Source organism: Mixophyes fleayi, chromosome 10 (genome assembly GCF_038048845.1).
Source record: "Mixophyes fleayi isolate aMixFle1 chromosome 10, aMixFle1.hap1, whole genome shotgun sequence".
NCBI lineage: Eukaryota > Metazoa > Chordata > Amphibia > Anura > Limnodynastidae > Mixophyes > Mixophyes fleayi.
The window spans coordinates 36,227,234-36,246,476 of record NC_134411.1 but is presented as its reverse complement, the minus strand read 5'-3'; the positions used below and the strand labels follow the sequence as shown (position 1 = coordinate 36,246,476).

The 19,243-nt window shown below is 41.0% G+C and overlaps 1 long non-coding RNA gene across 2 annotated transcripts in view; it reads right to left on the bottom strand.

Annotated features, from left to right (window-relative positions):
• The window catches only part of LOC142104006 (uncharacterized), a 246,263-nt gene that overhangs the window by 166,285 nt on the left and 60,735 nt on the right, over positions 1-19,243 (bottom strand). Inside the window, exon 1 of one of the 2 annotated variants that reach the window (XR_012679489.1) lies at positions 6,445-6,522. The exons of the other annotated variant lie outside the window; for it this stretch is intronic. This is a non-coding gene — a long non-coding RNA (uncharacterized LOC142104006). Of the gene's footprint in view, positions 1-6,444; positions 6,523-19,243 lie in introns of those variants that run through there. 2 annotated transcript variants of the gene reach the window in all.

Below are 19,243 nucleotides of genomic sequence, written 5' to 3'. Positions count from 1 at the left end.
TTGTTAGGAGGCCTTGAGGACTGGGTTTGGAAAACACTGTTTTAAACATTAACCAAAGAGGGAAAAAAATCATTTTTGCTGTTATTAAGCGGATATTAGCTTTTCAAATCCACAACAGTTATCTTTTATAAAACAAATATTTAGCCATAAAACAGACACTACTGCAACATACTAACAAAAACGGAGCACAGTTACTGGGACCTCCAAGAAAGGTCAAGAACATTACGGAAAAGAATTACGGTAGGATTTTTCCAACAGCGGTTTTAAAAGATGTAAAAGTAGATTATACACGGAATAATGCAGATGGTATAAATATTCAGCTAGTTACCTTCTACATATGACCAAGGAAATTAAACATTTCCCGTGATCTTTTAACCTAACATTGAGCCAATATTACCCAGATAAAATTATCTGAAATAGCGGCTAATGACAACGTAATGCAAATACATTAATTTGATATAAAACAGGAATAGGATTGGCTTCCATACGCAGAGATTAAGAGGCATTAAGTCCATTACTGACAGGATGAGGCGATACGCAGAGCTTCTCGGCATGTGGATTCCATTAGGGTTGGATGAACAATTCAGATAATTCTTGGACTATCCAGTTGGATAATTGTTTGGATAATGACTGCCATCTTGAAGCACTTTATTAAGCATGGAATGAATAAAATGTCAAAACGAATTCTCCTTGAATGAAGGTTTTTCAAGGCTAGACATTTCAGGACGGAGTAAAGCAGATGGTAATACAGAGAGCTCCAGCCTGCGATACAGACAGAGCCAAGACCGATGCTGCGCACATTTATATACTTATAAAGAGAAAGGAATACCAGCGCTCTCCATGTAAAAATGTTGATGTAAATGTAGTTGCCAAAAAGGAGGGGGGGGGGGGGGGGGGAGGGGAGGAGATCCGTAATCCTCTCTAAAAGATAATTGGAATACAAAAGAAACTCCCTAGTGCTATAAATATGAACATTAACAAATTGATAGTTTAATAGATACGTTTATATCGAAAACACAAGGCTAATGCATCCTATAAGGTTCACCTCATTACTAAATACCCAGAGTGGGAGAATAACAAAAACAAAAAGGCAAAAAATTATCTGCAAACATCCAGAGCAAAGAACTGTTGCTTATATTTCAAATATTCATCTATAATAAAACAAAGACACAGTAACCTTTTCTTACCCTTTATGATTGTTTAATGAATATCTTAAACTCTTCACATTTGGGGGGGGGTCATCTCCCCCCTTCATGACCAGACAAATCTTTATGCTTCGGTTGTCTATCAATTTTACCAAGAATATTTTCATGTTTCACGGAGCCCTAACAGTGCAGGATTTCCAGGTGACCAGTGACATAATTACACCACCTGTGCATCTGTTACATTGTATCAGTAATGAATACACCTGTGTTCCATCCAGCAAGGAGAGAAACATGCACTGTTAGGGGACCCCAAGACAGGATCTGGGAAACACTGCCTTAACCTGTACAAGTAAATTGTATGTTATATGGGCAAATAATGAAAAAATGTGGGGAAGGGCAATACACTTGTCTATGCTTTCCATCGTTACTTTTAGTGCAACCGCAAATGTAATCACCCTGTTTAGCAATGCTGAATAACAGCACTTTATGCAAGGACTGACACTTTCATAGAGAACAAAGGTACATGTGGACAATGTATATCTAATACCTGACGATAGGCTACTTTTGCACACAGGTTCAATGTATCCATGTTTATTGTTTTAAGCTTGGAAAAAAAGGCAGACATAGTGGGTACCTTTCTGGGGAGACAGATTTTGGACACTGGGGCCAATTTGGGAAGTTCGGGACTGACGGTCATTAAGTAAGACAGGGATAGAACACTCACGTAGAATTTTTTTAACAGACTTTTTACTTTTTATTTATTTTTATCGCATCTAGACAATTTTTTTTTTACATTCTCATAAGTGCGGAGAATCTGATAGATAGGAAAGGAGACTACATACACTTGGAATAATTCACAATCACTTTGGCGACAAGAACCACGTTGCGACATTCCTGCCTCCTCGCTTGTCACTTCGACTGTTAGCCACAGCGCACACAAGCAGCCGCCATAAAGCGACAACGTTAACAAAAAAAAAAAGTCAGTTCGTAGTTATGGAGCCACGGTCGGCCAGTCCACTAGTGTTTAAGAGACGCAGGAAAGGCACAACTTGGGGGTGTGGCCTAGTGTCAGGTGGTCTGTGGTCATTTACCTGTGGCCCCCCCTACAAATACGCTGAACCCAGAAAGGCTGTGTCTGGATGTTACAGAAGCAGTCCCAGGACTCTCACCATTAGATACATCCTGAACACCCACAAAATATTAATAAACAAATAAAATAAACAGTCCTTTTGCAGGGAGACACACACTCCACAGCCACAGAAAAACGCACACTTCAATCTTGTTTAAATATTTCATATTTGTATGTGGGTGCAAATATGTACGCCAAAAAAATTGTAAATTTGCTCCTGGGCAAATCATGTTACAATACAAGGGGTGCAAATTAGTTTATTATTTTGCACAGAAGTTAAATACTGGCTGTTTTTTCATGTAGCACAGAAATACTTGACAGCTTTATTTTTACACTGAAATTTAAAGTTGATCTAGGACCTGCCCTACCCCAAATATAAATCTGTCCTTACCTCCTTCTCCAATGCAACATGGTTTTGCCCAGGTGCAAAGTTACTCCTTTTTTTATGCTTTGCTCTCCTTAATGACTCAGGCCCTCTGTGTTATACAGCACTGTGCACTCAGACTAGTAACTAACAGGATTCTTCCTGAATGAGAGGGTCAGACCTGGGTGTACATGTCAGGACACATGACAAACTGCAAAAACCCTGTTTAACCCATTCCTTGCTTTCCTCATGTGTGACACAATGATGGTTACAGGACTAGCCATAAAGCATCAGAGATACATAAGTCCCACATGCTGCAATCAGTACAGGTTACATATGTGCATAGTATTAATTACATGCATGTAAAAGACAGCTAAATATATTGCAATACAAGGATGCAGTATAGCTGCAGCTTGGCTCACTATTAGTCACAATAACTTACTTGTGTTGACTAGGACATCGCTGGCTGCTGGGCTGATATTCAGTAGTAGCCTCTGAGCCTGGAGGATATAGCCCCCCATTGCTTGTAATATTACAGCAGGCTGCAGACCACAAGGAGTCTATGGGATACCATTAAGCACCTGTGCAAATTTCTGACCACTAGGTGGCAATAGCGAGCTGATCAGCAACTGCAACCAATTACTACCACTTCCAAGAGGAGCAGGGGAAACTGCTGGTGTCCTTTAAACCAGACACATTTTTTTCAGATTGGGTCAGACATATGAACGGAGTTACACATGCAGCATGAGTTTCACTGCAGCTGTATCATACAGACATTACCTAGGTGCAGGATATAAAATCCGAGTGTTTCTATGTCTGCTCCCCCCCCCCCCCCCAATCTGGACACCTGTGGAAATACTCTCACTCCCCTTTATGGCAAAAATGCCCCTTGTCTGCCATTGCAAAAACAATGCTGCCAACATCAGAATTGCTGTTTTTTGAGTTGGAAAACAAGTGGGAAAAGCAGAAGCATTGTATTTTCACATTATGAAATATGGATTGAGTTGTTCGGCCCTTGGATCCTCTTAGGCTCAGTTAGTGGGGTGGGGGGGATGAGCTTGCACATTGTCAGATTACAGTTTTTGTCCATCATTCCTCCACTCCCGATCATTGGATGGACGTTGATCACATATTGATTGGGTTTGGGGGTTGATGGACCCACGCACACAGTGAATTGTTTTGTTTAAAACAAGACAATGTAAAGGAGGCCCACTTACATTTGGTTACTAGGACAGCAGCCACAGACTAGAGCAGGTCTGGCTAACCTGTGACACTCCAGGTGTTGTAAAACTACAAGTCCCATCATGCATTGCCAGTAGATAGGCCGCCGATAGCTGGCAGGGTATGCTGGGATTTGTAGTTTCACAACACCTGGAGATCCACAGGTTGGCCAGGCCTAGAGGGAGCTTCAGGAAGCCGGAGGAAATTAGATATTTCCCATAGTCCCACCACCATTTGCTTTAACAGGGTATCCCCTCTTCCCTCTGCCGCGGAGCCCTTACCAATATTACCACCTGCTGTGAAATATCTTAATGTCTGTCATATCATATTAACTTTGAATATTATAAATGTCCTTTTATATTGGACCAACTTGAATTTTAGACTTAGTGGCTCTTTAAACAAGTTGAAATTGTGAATGAGTGAACGTATACTAAGCTGCATACTAACTGGATTTTTATATCAAAAGTTCACTAAAATTGGATATTTTTAAGCATCTATCAGATCTCTGTGGACAGATGTGTTTTAACGATGGCCATTTCCACCGTAGAACAATTATTACTCAATTAATAGAATTCTCCTTGCTACCACCTCTACCCCTGACACTCAATTCCATCCGCAGCACATCCTATAAGTGTGGATTCAGAGCATGTCCGTGAAATATCCTCGTTCTCTTTTGGTGCTTCAACGTTAATGCAATTAGATTACTGGCAGATATTTTACTGCAATCATAATAAAAGGAGAATTATTGTCATTGGTGCCTAGTTAAAAGACATTCTGTAACCCTTCCAAGCGAAAGTATTCACCCTGTTTAACAGGAATGGCGTAATACATCTTCGAACCTGTTAATTGTCGCTATACTCTTACCAAAAGTGAATCAGAGCTAGGAGTTAATCAACTCGTTAACAATGGTTTCCATGGTAAAATCATCTTCCCTGTTCCTTTCCATAAAGTAGTCAAATCCACAGCAATAAATTCAGTATTTGCCGCTTTACTTACTGCCCATAAATAGACTATTTTATATGTGGCCAAAGAGTTTGTGCGATATCTCATTCTATTCTTCTTTTTTTTTTTGAGGACACCATTACCCCAAAGTGTTCACGGTACATCACCCCCGTCAGCGCACGGCAATCCAGATAACTACTTCTGGTGAGCCTCATTGCCTCTAAGTAATCTTCTGCCCTAATTTGGTATTTCCCTGTTGTATCGCTCCCCAGTGAGATAGACAGGCAGGCGTTGGACTTTTACAGCAGAACTTTTAACCCTTGAACGTGGGATCTTATTAGGATAAATTTATGTACAAAGACGGTAAGAGGATAATGGGCTCGTTGGTTAGGCCGGTAGACTTAGCTCGCACACGGGTGGGTGAGTAGGAGCTGAAGACGATTTATCTAGACTGAAATTACCGAATTCCTGCATGAAAGCAGAATTTATGTGTAGTAAAGCGACCTGTGTATATGGGAAAGATACTGCTTATTAAGGACATACAGTAGATGGACATAAGTGCTTTACATAGGTTGTGTAACGTAGGCTTTGTAACAACTTATATAACATAGGCTGTATAGTGTAGGCTTTATAACGTAGGCTATATATTCTTCTTTTTCTATATTACAGTATTTGACTGGTGCATATGTTATAAAAGCTGAAACTGTGTTTACACCTGATTGAGTTAAACAGTTGCCAACATTTTGAAATAGGCCCCCTGTACCTCTGAATAAGTCACTGTTATTCCTGAGCAGGAAAATCTCGAACTACAATCCCGATCATGATATATTTACGGAATTTATTGATCATGATTTAATCAAATATGTTTTGAGAATATAAACAGATTACAAGAGTTACATTCAGTTCCGGAACTGAAAGCCCAAATGGTACATCACCGATCATGTTCAGCAGATCAGTGTGGGGGCTTCTCGGCGCACGCAGACTGGTAGCGCTCGATCCCAAACACCGCCAGGTACCAGAGTAGTCACATGGGCTGCTCCGGCAGTGGATACGGCCACTGTTTCCAGAAACAAATGGCTAAAGTCTGGGATTGTTCCTGTAATGTAGGGACATTTGGCCACTACAGAGCACACCTCCCAACAATCCCGATTTTGGATGGACATCCCAATTCCCGGGCTGCAAAAGGGGTGGAGTTTAGCAAAATTTGTGTGTTTCTGGGTGTAACGTGGCTTATTGTGTCCCGATCTCTTGATTCTAAATGTTGAGTAGAGCCAGGGCTGCCAAGAGGAATTCAGGGCCCCGGTACAACAAATTTGTGGGGCCCCCCCTTATAGTTGAGCATGCAAAAAAAATTTTGCGCCGCCTCACGGCGGCGCAAATTTTTTCACAGTTGTAGTTAGGCATTTGGGGGCGTGGCTAACATCAAAATCACTAGGCACTCAATTCGCCGGAGCGTCACATATGTCCAAGCACTCCTGACTTTCAGGACATCTACCACCACAGTGTAGTATACAAAGAATGCAGTGTGTACACAAACAGTTCAGTCTTGGCCTGCACCTAACATTGGGCACAACACTCACCAAAAATTGGTATTGTCCCTACTAGAATCACAACATTTCACACACTCTGCTGCTCTCTTCTACCTGTTCTTCTCACTTTCTCCACCTGTGGCTGCTGGTTTCTTTAGTTGTGGCTTGTCTGGATCCTGGAATGTTGAAGGACCTATTTGGAAAAAAAAATGGCTACACTTAGAAAATTACAGCCAGCCCCGGCGTTAAATCAATAGCACCCACAATTAATAATTAGGCATTCCTCCAGCCCCAACATTAAAATAATAGTATTCACATTTAATAAATAAACCTATTCCCTTCCTGCAAACAGCAATACCTATTTCCCGCAACCATCACTGCCATTAAATAACTCATAGTCACATTTAATAAATAGACCTCATTCTCCCCAAACTCATCCCCACATTCAATAGCCCCCAAACCACCCCATCTTAAATTAAGTCCCCACTATTAAATTGCCTCCCCATCACCCTACAAACAAAATAGCACCCATTAATTTGCCACCATCTACCTCACACTCACTACATTGCAACAAGCCCCCTGTGCACATTACTGTGCCCCTTCATCACTACACTGTGCCCCCTTATGTTCACACTGCGCCCTCCATGCTGCTTCCCCTCCTTTTTATTCACTCTGTACATTTCTCCCACTTTTTTTTCATTCTGTACATCTCTCCCCACTTTTTTTTCATTCTGTACATCTCTCCCTGCTTTTTTTTCATTCTGTACATCTCTCCCCACTTTTTTTTTCATTCTGTACATCTCTCCCCACTTTTTTTTCATTCTGTACATCTCTCCCCACTTTTTTTTTCATTCTGTACATCTCTCCCCACTTTTTTTTCATTCTGTACATCTCTCCCCACTTTTTTTTTCATTCTGTACATCTTTCCCCACTTTTTTTTTCATTCTGTACATCTTTCCCCACTTTTTTTTTCATTCTGTACATCTTTCCCCACTTTTTTTTTCATTCTGTACATCTTTCCCCACTTTTTTTTTCATTCTGTACATCTTTCCCCACTTTTTTTTTCATTCTGTACATCTCTTCCCCTTCTTTGTCACACTCTCCCTTTCTACTTTCCTTCCCTTGACTCTCTGTTCTTTACTTACTTGTTAGTTTCTTTCTTTTCTTCTGTGTTCTCTTCTTTCTTCTTGCTTGGTCCCCTCTGCGACGTTCCTCACTGACTGTCGGGCGTGACTTGATGACGTCACGCCCGACAGTCAGTGTGAAACGAGCAGAGAGGAGGGAGGGCGGCGCGATCAGGTGAATATGTAAATTTTTTTTTTTTTAACTATCTAGCTCCCCCCACCAACGGACGGGTCGGACACCCCAAGCCCCCCCCCCCCCCCCCCCTCCCCGGGAAAAAAAAAAAAAAAAAGAAGACAAAAATAAAAAAAAATTGCAATAAAGAAAAGTGTAAAAAATAAAATAAAATTCAGCGGTGGGGGCCCGGTCCGGGCCCCCTGGCATGGCCGGGCCCGGGTAAATAGTACCCGCTCCCCCCCCCTCTCGGCGGCCCTGAGTAGAGCACCCATTTGTCTCATCTGCAGCATGTATGGCCTGTGCAGAAATCTATCTACATTTTCATTGTGCTCCCACCTTCACATTTATTTAAATAAAAGCACAGATAAAATTTTGGCGCTACATAAGGGCTTGTACACATGGGCATTAAAAATAAAAGCAAAAGAAACGCCAGTTAAAGCGCAGCGATTTGTCCTTACAATAGAGGACAGAGAGTGCAGTGTACGTTCAGTAACGCATCTCAAAGTTTCCCTGCTTGTCTGCAAAGAGCTTATAAAAAGAAAAAGAAAACATAGCATCTTGTGGAAGACGTACTTTCTATCAGCACAGGATCGGGAATTGTGTGTATCAGGAAGTGTTTTGTTGCTGAAGTGTTGGGAAAACGTTTGTGGGAGTAAAGCAAATTTTTTTTGCACCATTAAGGAGAAGTTTGGAGACAGCAGAGGTCCTGGGTTCACCTGTTCTTGCCTCAAATCCTCAGTAACGGTACTTTTCACCATCATCTTCAGGCAATTGCTGAAATACTCCCCCATATTTGTCATGGTTACACCATACCGCCCAATATTGGCCCCTGAGGAGATCAGGACAGGTTGAACGAGCCGCCGTAAAGCACTCAACAAGGGGAGAAGTCATATTGGGTGGCTGCCCAGCTCTTCCAAAGCACCAGGCAGCCGCCAGCGTCTCTCCCCTCTGCCAAAAACACCCTTGAATTTATATAAGAAGAGGATGGGGACTAGAGTAAGACAGTAAGGTTTGGAATTTATTTAAAATATAGCTTTGTTCTAATATTCTATTAATATTTTTTTGTCATTTAACTTTCCGGTGACTGGAGAGAGTTTTGCTTTCCTTCATATTCACTTTATTCTTCAATTATATAGTAGATGAGACTTGGCGAGTCATCTGGAGGTGCCTAAAACGCAGAGGAGAGTCCTCTGATGGAGGTCTGAAAAGAACGCACTTACCAAATTGTCTTCAATGACAATGACACGTGGATGCTGATCCCATATGGACATGGGTTCAAAGTTTTACAATAAAAAGAAATAATTTTCAAGTGTTTTAATGGAAATTCTTGATGGCCCTTATAATCTTATTACTACTTTGTGCCACGTGGACGCATCGAGAGCGCGATGACGCAATTTGCTACATCAACTGTGGCATTGTGCAGCGGGGGAATAGTCGTGATGACGCAATTTCCTGCACTCACCCTTGGTCCTCCTCTACGGGATCTCGAGGGAGGGTGGGGGGTATAAGAAGTATACAAGTGTGCTCTCCTCCTTCTTGCACCAAAATTCTCCTTAATTTCTGCCCCTTTTTTAGAGCAGAGTGGAGCTATATGTCATACTACTATCCAAACACAGACCGCAAAGCCTCTATATGCATCAGTACCTAGAGCCCAAAGGTTTCATTCTAAGTTCCTCATCACCGTTTCTGGACTCATGGCATTGAAGACGTTTTTTGGAATAAGGCGATAAGATGAAATGTTCTAAGTGTTATTTGGCCAGAAACATACAGGCAAAAGCCTAGTTAATTAAATTATCCTGCTAATTATAAATAATGACGGGAGCCCTTGCAATAGAAGGTGCATAATTTAAGCAATGAGCCTGCGACAAGGATGTAATTAGGGTGTGCGTGTTAATGTCTTGTCGGAGATTTATAGATTGCTGAAGGAATAGACTTCTGGTTGAGCGCTCAAAGGTGACTTAATATTGTAACTATAATCACTCATGTGCGCACATAATGTATATGTTGTACAGGCAACCATAAAACTATATATCTATATATAGTTATATAGATCTCTCTCTAATTATATATATATATATATATATATATATATATATATATATATATATTTATACACACACACACAGTATATATACAGATATATACACCTGTAGCACAGGAATCATAATTTCATTAGGAAACGACTGATCATGACGATGCAATGTGTCAATTAACTATAAAAGAAAGGAACGCTGAACCACCTGCAGCTTACACTCTGAGGTCAGTATCATGATATGTTCTTAAGGATCAGCGTCAATGTAGACTCCGCCTCCAGCGACCAAGGTATGCATTGAAAACAAGAGAGCACAACTTCAAAAGGGTTTAATGACTTTCCGAAACTGAAAAAGCTGGACATAGATGATGTGCTGAGTATTATAGAAATAAGCGGTTCTATCTGATGCTGAATACAGATTATTCCTCTATGAAGTGACATTACTCTTGCACATCGGTATCATATCACTGGTTCCTGGCTCTCCGTAATATTGTCTCAGGTGTCAGGGCTAGGCCTACAAGCTGCTCATCAACTAGGTTACAGTTGTCTTAACCTATAGGAAGAACTTACATTCCCCTCACTTCCGATATGTTTACCCAGCACCAACTCACTCTCAGCAGCTGGGGACGAGCCTAAAGTGTTCGTTAAAGGAAAGGATTCCAGCTTGTACAGAGACTAGGGATGAGCGCACTCGGATTTATGAAATCCGAGCCCACCCGAACGTTGCGGATCCGAGTCGGATCCGAGACAGATCCGGGTATTGGCGCCAAATTCAAAAGTGAAACTGAGGCTCTGACTCATAATCCCGTTGTCGGATCTCGCGATACTCGGATCCTATAAATTCCCCGCTAGTCGCCGCCATCTTCACTCGGGCATTGATCAGGGTAGAGGGAGGGTGTGTTAGGTGGTCCTCTGTGCTGTTTAGTTCTGTGCTGTTTAGTTCTGTGCTGTGCTGTGCTGTGTTCTGCAGTATCAGTCCAGTGGTGCTGTGTGCTGTGCTCTGTCCTTCTGAGGTCAGTGGTGCTGCTGGGTCCTGTGCTGTGTCCTGTTCAGTCCAGTGGTGCTGTGTCCTGTGCTCTGTGCTTCTAAGGGCATAGTTATTTCCCCAATATTCCCCTGTGTTTAAAAAAATAAAAAAAAGTTTTTTTAAAAAATACCAAAAACTACGTTAATTTTTTTTAATTACCACAAAATTTGCACAACCAATCCTGCAGTATAAGCCCATTGGTACTGCAATATTACCAAGTTCACACATTCAGCAGTAAAAGTCCAGTGGTACTGCAATATTACAAAGTTTACACATTCTGCAGTATCAGTCCAGTGGTGCTGTGTCCTGTGCTCTGTCCTGCTGAGTTCCGTAGTGCTGCTGGGTCCTGTGCCGTGTCCTGTTCAGTCCAGTGGTGCTGTGTCCTGTGCTCTGTGCTTCTAAGGGCATAGTTATTTCCCCATTATTCCCAAGTTTTTAAAAAATAAAAAAAAAGTAAAAAAAAATAAAAAATTTAAAAAAAAAAAAATATATAATAATTATAACCAAATTTGCAAAACCAATCCAGCAGTATAAGTCCATTGGTACTGCAATATTACCAAGTTCACACATTCTGCAGTATCTTGTGCTACATATAATGGAGACCAAAAATTTGGAGGATAAAGTAGGGAAAGATCAAGACCCACTTCCTCCTAATGCTGAAGCTGCTGCCACTAGTCATGACATAGACGATGAAATGCCATCAACGTCGTCTTCCAAGCCCGATGCCCAATCTCGTAGTACCGGGCATGTAAAATCCAAAAAGCCCAAGTTAAGAAAAAGTAGCAAAAAGAGAAACTTTAAATCATCTGAGGAGAAACGTAAAGTTGCCAATATGCCATTTACGACACGGAGTGGCAAGGAACGGCTTAGGCCCTGGCCCGTGTTCATGACTAGTGGTTCAGCTTCACCCACGGATCTTAGCCCTCCTCCTCCTCCCCCCCCTACAAAAAATTGAAGAGAGTTATGCTGTCAGCAACAAAACAGCAAACAACTCTGCCTTCTAAAGAGAAATTATCACAAATCCACAAGGCGAGTCCAAGGATGTTGGTGGTTGTCAAGCCTGACCTTCCCATCACTGTACGGGAAGAGGTGGCTCGGGAGGAGGCTATTGATGATGTAGCTGGCGCTGTGGAGGAACTTGATGATGAGGATGGTGATGTGGTTATTGTAAATTAGGCACCAGGGGGGGAAACAGCTGATGTCCATGGGATGAAAAAGCCCATCGTCATGCCTGGTCAGAAGACCAAAAAATGCACCTCTTCGGTCTGGAGTTATTTTTATCCAAATCCAGACAACCAATGTATGGCCATATGTAGCTTATGTAAAGCTCAAATAAGCAGGGGTAAGGATCTTGCCCACCTAGGAACATCCTCCCTTATACGTCACCTGAATAACCTTCATAGTTCAGTGGTTAGTTCAGGAACTGGGACTAGGACCCTCATCGGTACAGGGACACCTAAATCCCGTGGTCCAGTTGGATACACACCAGCAACACCCTCCTCGTCAACTTCCTCCACAATCTCCATCAGATTCAGTCCTGCAGCCCAAGTCAGCAGCCAGACTGAGTCCTCCTCAATACGGGATTCATCCGAGTAATCCTGCAGCGGTACGCCTACTACTGCCACTGCTGCTGTTGCTGCTGTTAGTCGGTCATCTTCCCAGAGGGGAAGTCGTAAGACCGCTAAGTCTTTCACAAAACAATTGACCGTCCAACAGTCGTTTGCCATGACCACAAAATACGATAGTAGTCACCCTATTGCAAAGCGTATAACTGCGGCTGTAACTGCAATGTTGGTGTTAGACGTGCGCCCGGTGTCCGCCATCAGTGGAGTGGGATTTAGAGGGTTGATGGAGGTATTGTGGCCCCGGCACCAAATTTACTACCGGGGCCACTCCACTGTGCAGTCCATATTTAGGTGTATCAGATATTAAACAACGGTGACAGTTGATGCCCAATTTTTTAATTATATTGTGGCCTCGGTACCAAATTGTGTACCGGGGCCACCACACTACGCAGTCCAGATACTTGTTTGGTGGAATTCAGACCAGTTGAGGGTTTTATTATTATTATATTGTGTGGACCACTCTATCTATACCACACTACAACTCTATATACCACTCTATTTCATACTTTAATTCTATTTCATACTTTAATTCTATTTAATACTTTAATTCTATTTCATACTTTAATTCTATTTCATACTTTAATTCTATTACTAATTACCATAAAGAGGAACAAAATAAACCAATTTTACCAAAAGTATAATATGACTTAGACTTCCAAACACTACACTTGAAAGATCGTGCCTTTAAATGAAAAAGTCAGTCTTCATTGCACGACTATGTGCAACAGGGACAGTTTTTTGGGTTTACAAAGTCAAACAATAACACTTTGACCCTGTCTGTCTGGGATCTCAATGACGAATTGTCTGTACCATGTTTGGAGGAGGTATTGTGGCCCCGGTATCAAATTGGGTACCGGGGCCACCCCACTATGCAGTCCAGATACTTGTTTGGTGGAATTCTGACACGTGGAGGGTTTTTTAATTATATTGTGGCCTCGGTACCAAATTGTGTACCGGGGCCACCACACTACGCAGTCAAGATAGATAGATGCGTATCATAGATAAAGTACATTCAGTGGTGTGGGGCAAATTGAAAAATATTCAAAATGCACTGACATTATCAAAAACAAGAGGTTGTCACACGCTAAAACTCCAACATGTATATGATGGAGAGGATGGAGGAGCAGCCGTATGTGTAGTGTAATGCAGATCTGTTGAAGGTTTTTTATATTTTATTGTGGTGCCCAGTGCCCACTCCTCTACGCAGTCCAGGTACATTTATTGGTGCGATTCATAAAAGTTCAGGGTTTTTAAGATATTGTGGTGACCCACTCCTCTACGCAGTCCAGGTACATTTATTGGTGCGATTCATAAAAGTTCAGGGTTTTTAAGATATTGTGGTGACCCACTCCTCTACGCAGTCCAGGTACATTTATTGGTGCGATTCATAAAAGTTCTGGGTTTTTAAGATATTGTGGTGACCCACTCCTCTACGCAGTCCAGGTACATTTATTGGTGCGAATCATAAAAGTTCAGGGTTTTTAATATATATTGTGGTGACCCACTCCTCTACGCAGTCCAGGTACATTTATTGGTGCGATTCATAAAAGTTCAGGGTTTTTAATATATATTGTGGTGACCCACTCCTCTACGCAGTCCAGGTACAATTATTGGTGCGAATCATAAAAGTTCAGGGTTTTTAATATATTGTGGTGACCCACTCCTCTACGCAGTCCAGGTACATTTATTGGTGCGATTCATAAAAGTTCTGGGTTTTTAAGATATTGTGGTGACCCACTCCTCTACGCAGTCCAGGTACATTTATTGGTGCGAATCATAAAAGTTCAGGGTTTTTAATATATATTGTGGTGACCCACTCCTCTACGCAGTCCAGGTACATTTATTGGTGCGAATCATAAAAGTTCAGGGTTTTTAATATATATTGTGGTGACCCACTCCTCTAGGCAGTCCAGGTACATTTATTGGTGCGAATCATAAAAGTTCAGGGTTTTTAATATATATTGTGGTGACCCACTCCTCTACGCAGTCCAGGTACATTTATTGGTGCGATTCATAAAAGTTCAGGGTTTTTAATATATATTGTGGTGACCCACTCCTCTACGCAGTCCAGGTACATTTATTGGTGCGAATCATAAAAGTTCAGGGTTTTTAATATATATTGTGGTGACCCACTCCTCTACGCAGTCCAGAAAGATACCTTGTTGCAACGTTTTGGACTAATAACTATATTGTGAGGTGTTCAGAATACACTGTAAATTAGTGGAAATGCTTGTTATTGAATGTTATTGAGGTTAATAATAGCCTAGGAGTGAAAATAAGCCCAAAAACTTGATTTTTAAACTTTTTATGTTTTTTTCAAAAAAAATCCGAATCCAAAACCTTAAATCCGAACCGAGACCTTTCGTCAAGTGTTTTGCGAGACAAATCCGAACCTCAAAAATAACGAAAATCCGGATCCAAAACACAAAACACGAGACCTCAAAAGTCGCCGGTGCACATCCCTAACAGAGACGAGATGGGAACCACAGGAACTAACGGGGACAACTATCTAGAAACAAGGTCAGGGGGATAGAGCAGGGATCAGAGACAGATGAGCGATTAGGAACAAATCACAGCCCAGAAGAAGGGTCAGTCCAAAGAAGAGACCGCAATCAAACAGCCAGATGAAGTACACTGAGGGGTATATTTACTACACTGCGGGGTTAAATAGGGGAGATGTTGCCTATAGCAACCAATCAGATTCTAGCTGTCATTTTGTAGAATTTGCTAAATTCTAAATACATTTAGTAAATATACGTCTAAGGATCCAAAAAAATAAATAATTAAAGTTCAAGCCAAAAGTCAGCGCAGGCAGCAGACAATTCAAGTCAGGATCAGATAACAGGAGTCCAATGGAGTAATAACACCCAGGAAACCTAACATGGGCAACTGGTAAACGCCTAGGCCTGGTCTTAATAGTATGTGCCGTCTATGGGCTAGATTTACTAAGCTGCGGGTTTGAAAAAGTGGGGATGTTGCCTATAGCAACCAATCAGATTCTAGCTTTCATTTATTTAGTACTTTCTACAAAATGACAGCTAGAATCTGATTGGTTGCTATAGGCAACATCCCCACTTTTTCAAACCCGCAGCTTAGTAAATCTAGCCCTATGTATGTTAGGGAATTTAGACTGTAAGCTCCAATGGGGTGTTGAAGTCCTATAATTGGATGAACGAAAGTATATCGGTTTAATATTGTTTAGCCATGCAAATGCGATCCGTACGCCACGTAACACGTGGCGTGGTGCGTTCGCACGGTAAAATACGCACGCACACACTCGCAGTACAACATTTAGTTATTTATATAATTTCATATTGGTTCTGTTACACTGTAATTCAGGAGCAGATAGTATTTGGTTTATTATTAGTCTATATATATATATATATATATATATATATATATATATATAGTGATTATATGTACATTGTAGTGTTATTAAAGGTTTAGGTTATAGGAAAGGTGTAGTGCCTGATATCATATTGATCCCCTAATCCTCAGCAGCTGTCCGGTGCAGTCGCGAAGAGATCGCACATTGCATACTTTAGTTATTGATATTAGGGAATAATCCTTTGTATGATGCTGGCTATGAAAGGAGCAGACCCCCTGGAAAGACGACCCCCACCTTTGGATTCCTTAGATTGAATCAACCTATGATCTGTTTACCCTGGACCCACCCAACGTCTGGACCTATAGAAACAATCTACGTCATCTCTATTGTAACACTGTACTGTATATAATCATTGCTGCACACACCCTGGCCCTCAGTCACTTCTGACACAGTATTCTAAGCAGATATACTGTCCACCGGGTCCCGTGGGTGCGCAGCGAGCGCATGCGATTGCATTGGTATGTATTTATCTTTTGGTATTGGCTGTGCTGTACTGTACTTTATCATAATATAATAATGTATTGAATTGTTGACTATTTACATCTACTAAAATAAATCACTTTGTGCTTTGGAAACACATACAATTGAGTGGGCAATGCTTATTTTAAAACGATAGAATTACTTTAATAGTGGCAGGGACTGATGTTAGTGAGTTCTCTGTACAGCGCTGCAGAATCAGAGGCGCTATATAAATAAATGGTGATGATGATGATCGCTCTGTGCACGCCCAGAATGGACCTTACATCAATGAATACAACTGCATGAAATTCATGTCTGAACGCAAATGACTCTTATAACTGCCTACGACTTGAGAGGTGAAACAGGGGAGAGAAGGTGCCAATGAATGTAGACAATGTACAGCGAGCAGTATTTATTTTTCAAACTACACATATGCATGCCGTTAGCTACCACAGAACATGTGTATGCAAGGAAAATAGACTTTATAAATGCATTGTACGTACAGAGCGCATTGAAAGCATCTTCATTTATGTATTTAATGTACAAAAAAATGAAATCTATATTTTCCTATTTTAATTTTTTCTTATGTGTTCTAACCTTTTAGTGTAGACGTTTGTGTGTCTGTTCGGTCTGTATACATAAAGTAACGTTCAGGCAGAGCGCACTTACACCCAGGTACAAACCACACTCACGTTCCGCGCTCTTTTTCACAACGCAAGTTGCGTCCGTAACCGAGGCCCTGTATAATCATACTGTATAGTTTAACTGAGCCTCCTACAGCATAAACACAGCCTAGAGGTCCCAACTGACCACTATGCCCAGAAATAACTATGACAGATTGGTTCCTTTTACAACGTTAATGAGAGGCTGCTGCTAATTCATTACACAGATGGGAAACCAATATGTCCTGACATGTAATAATACCAACCCATAAGGACTCATGGAAGTGTGTATTATTCCTGTGTTCCATCAACACGCATGTGCAGGTTGTGTAGGACTGGGTGGATGGTTACCGATTGGAAAATGGGCCAGCACTGCCGAGCCTGTGTCCCTGGTACACACAATTTAACGAGGCGTAGGACTAATGCATGTACACGCCGCTAGTTTGCCTGAGTCATATGGGCGCATTCGCACAGTGTCTGTCAGAACGCACTAAACTATCTCTTCTGTCTGTAAAGTGCAACGTAACCTATGGATAAATAATTCCTATATTTAGTTCTCCTCCCTGTTCACACTAAGTCTATATGCAGTTGTCTTCAGTTTGCAACACCCAACGGTTCAAAATACTGCAAGATTAGATCACGGAAACTCGACCGCAGCAAAATCCCAAGACAACGAAATATAAAAGATAGTAAATTAGTATTGGTGATTATAAAGTTAGAGATAAGTGATCACATTAGTTCTGTGGTTGTGAGTTTTTAACAATCACATTTAGTCTGTTTTTATTTCTCCTCAATTGCTCCCTTAGGGAGGTTATAAAGCCACATTAATGGTTTTTATTTATTGTTCCCTATGGTTCTTATTCACCAAGAATCCTTATGGCTCAGTTATTTACCCAGATATATTATTTCTTCATATATCTCACTGGACACCAGGCCGTGCTCCTCAGACACAGTATCAGTCATACATATATTCCAGCTGAAGCTGTGATCAGTTACTGGAGCCGGGGAAGCTGTAATATCTCTTAGCTGCCCAGTCCCTACATAAAGCTGATAATTCTATATAAGGTGCATTGTTATCTCATATAACTCAGACCCTCTCACACCACAGACAACGTACATTTCACTTAATGCTTGTTCAAGCCAAACATCTGAGAAGTGTCAGGATCTCCTTTTTCTGTCCTATCTCAGCCAATCAGAAACTTCCCACCTGGGACCAATCATAATGGTCAGAATAAAGTCTGGAAAATAAATACAGGAACAGTGATAGACTGTGCTGTAGTAAAGAGATAAGCAGCATATTATTATACTGATATACTGCTTATCATGTGGGAATCATGAGTTTCAGGTTTTACATGCTGAGAGAAGGTGATATTGTGGATCTCTGTTTCCCTGATATAATGAGTCAGAATGGGTTAATCTGGAGTAAGTGAGAGAAACCCTCTCACTGATTGATCCCAGGTGGGAAGTTTCTGATTGGCTGAGATAGGACAGAAAAAGGAGATCCTGACGCTTCCCAGATGTTTGGCTTGAACAAGCATTAAGTGAAATGTACGTTGTCTGTGGTGTGAGAGGGTCTGAGCTATATGAGATAACAATGGATCTTATATAGAACTATCAGCTTTATGTAGGGACTGGGCAGCTAAGAGATATTATAGCTTCCCCGGCCCCAGTAACTGATCACAGCTTCAGCTGGAATATATGTATGACTGATACTGTGTCTGAGGAGCACGGCCTGGTGTCCAGTGAGATATATGAAGAAATAATATATCTGGATAAATAACTGAGCCATAAGGATTCTTGGTGAATAAGAACCATAGGGAACATTGGATAAAAAAAAAACCATTAATGTGACTTTATAACCTCCCTAAGGGAGCAATTGAGGAGAAATAAAAACAAAAATGTGATTGTTAAAAACTCACAACCACAGAACTAAATTTAATCACTTATTTCTATAACTTTATAATCACCAATAATCACTAATACTATTTTACTATCTTTTATATGTTGCTGTCTTGAAACTTTGTCCTGGTCATGAATGGGCATCTCTAATTGTTTATTAATAAAAGCTGTTTTAGGTCTATATATTACAGATGGTGCTTTCTGTTTAAATGACTTTCTTTCCTAATTTTGTTTTCCTTTTTTTTAAGCATAAACAAAACCGTCATGAGGAAAGGCACTTTACATTAGGTAAAAGTAATATAGTATACGATGAATAAACATTACTCTTATAATAGGGAAGACCCATAAGATTTTGAAAATGTACAAATCTGTGAATTAGACTGGGGTGGTTTTTTTTGCATTTCTCCTAAAACATATCCTGCCTATTCCCTTTAGAGATTCCCCGTTTACAGAGATTTCCCATGAAATGGTTAAAAAAAATGAGAAAGTTGAGAAAATTCAGCTAAAACTGAAACTGGGGGT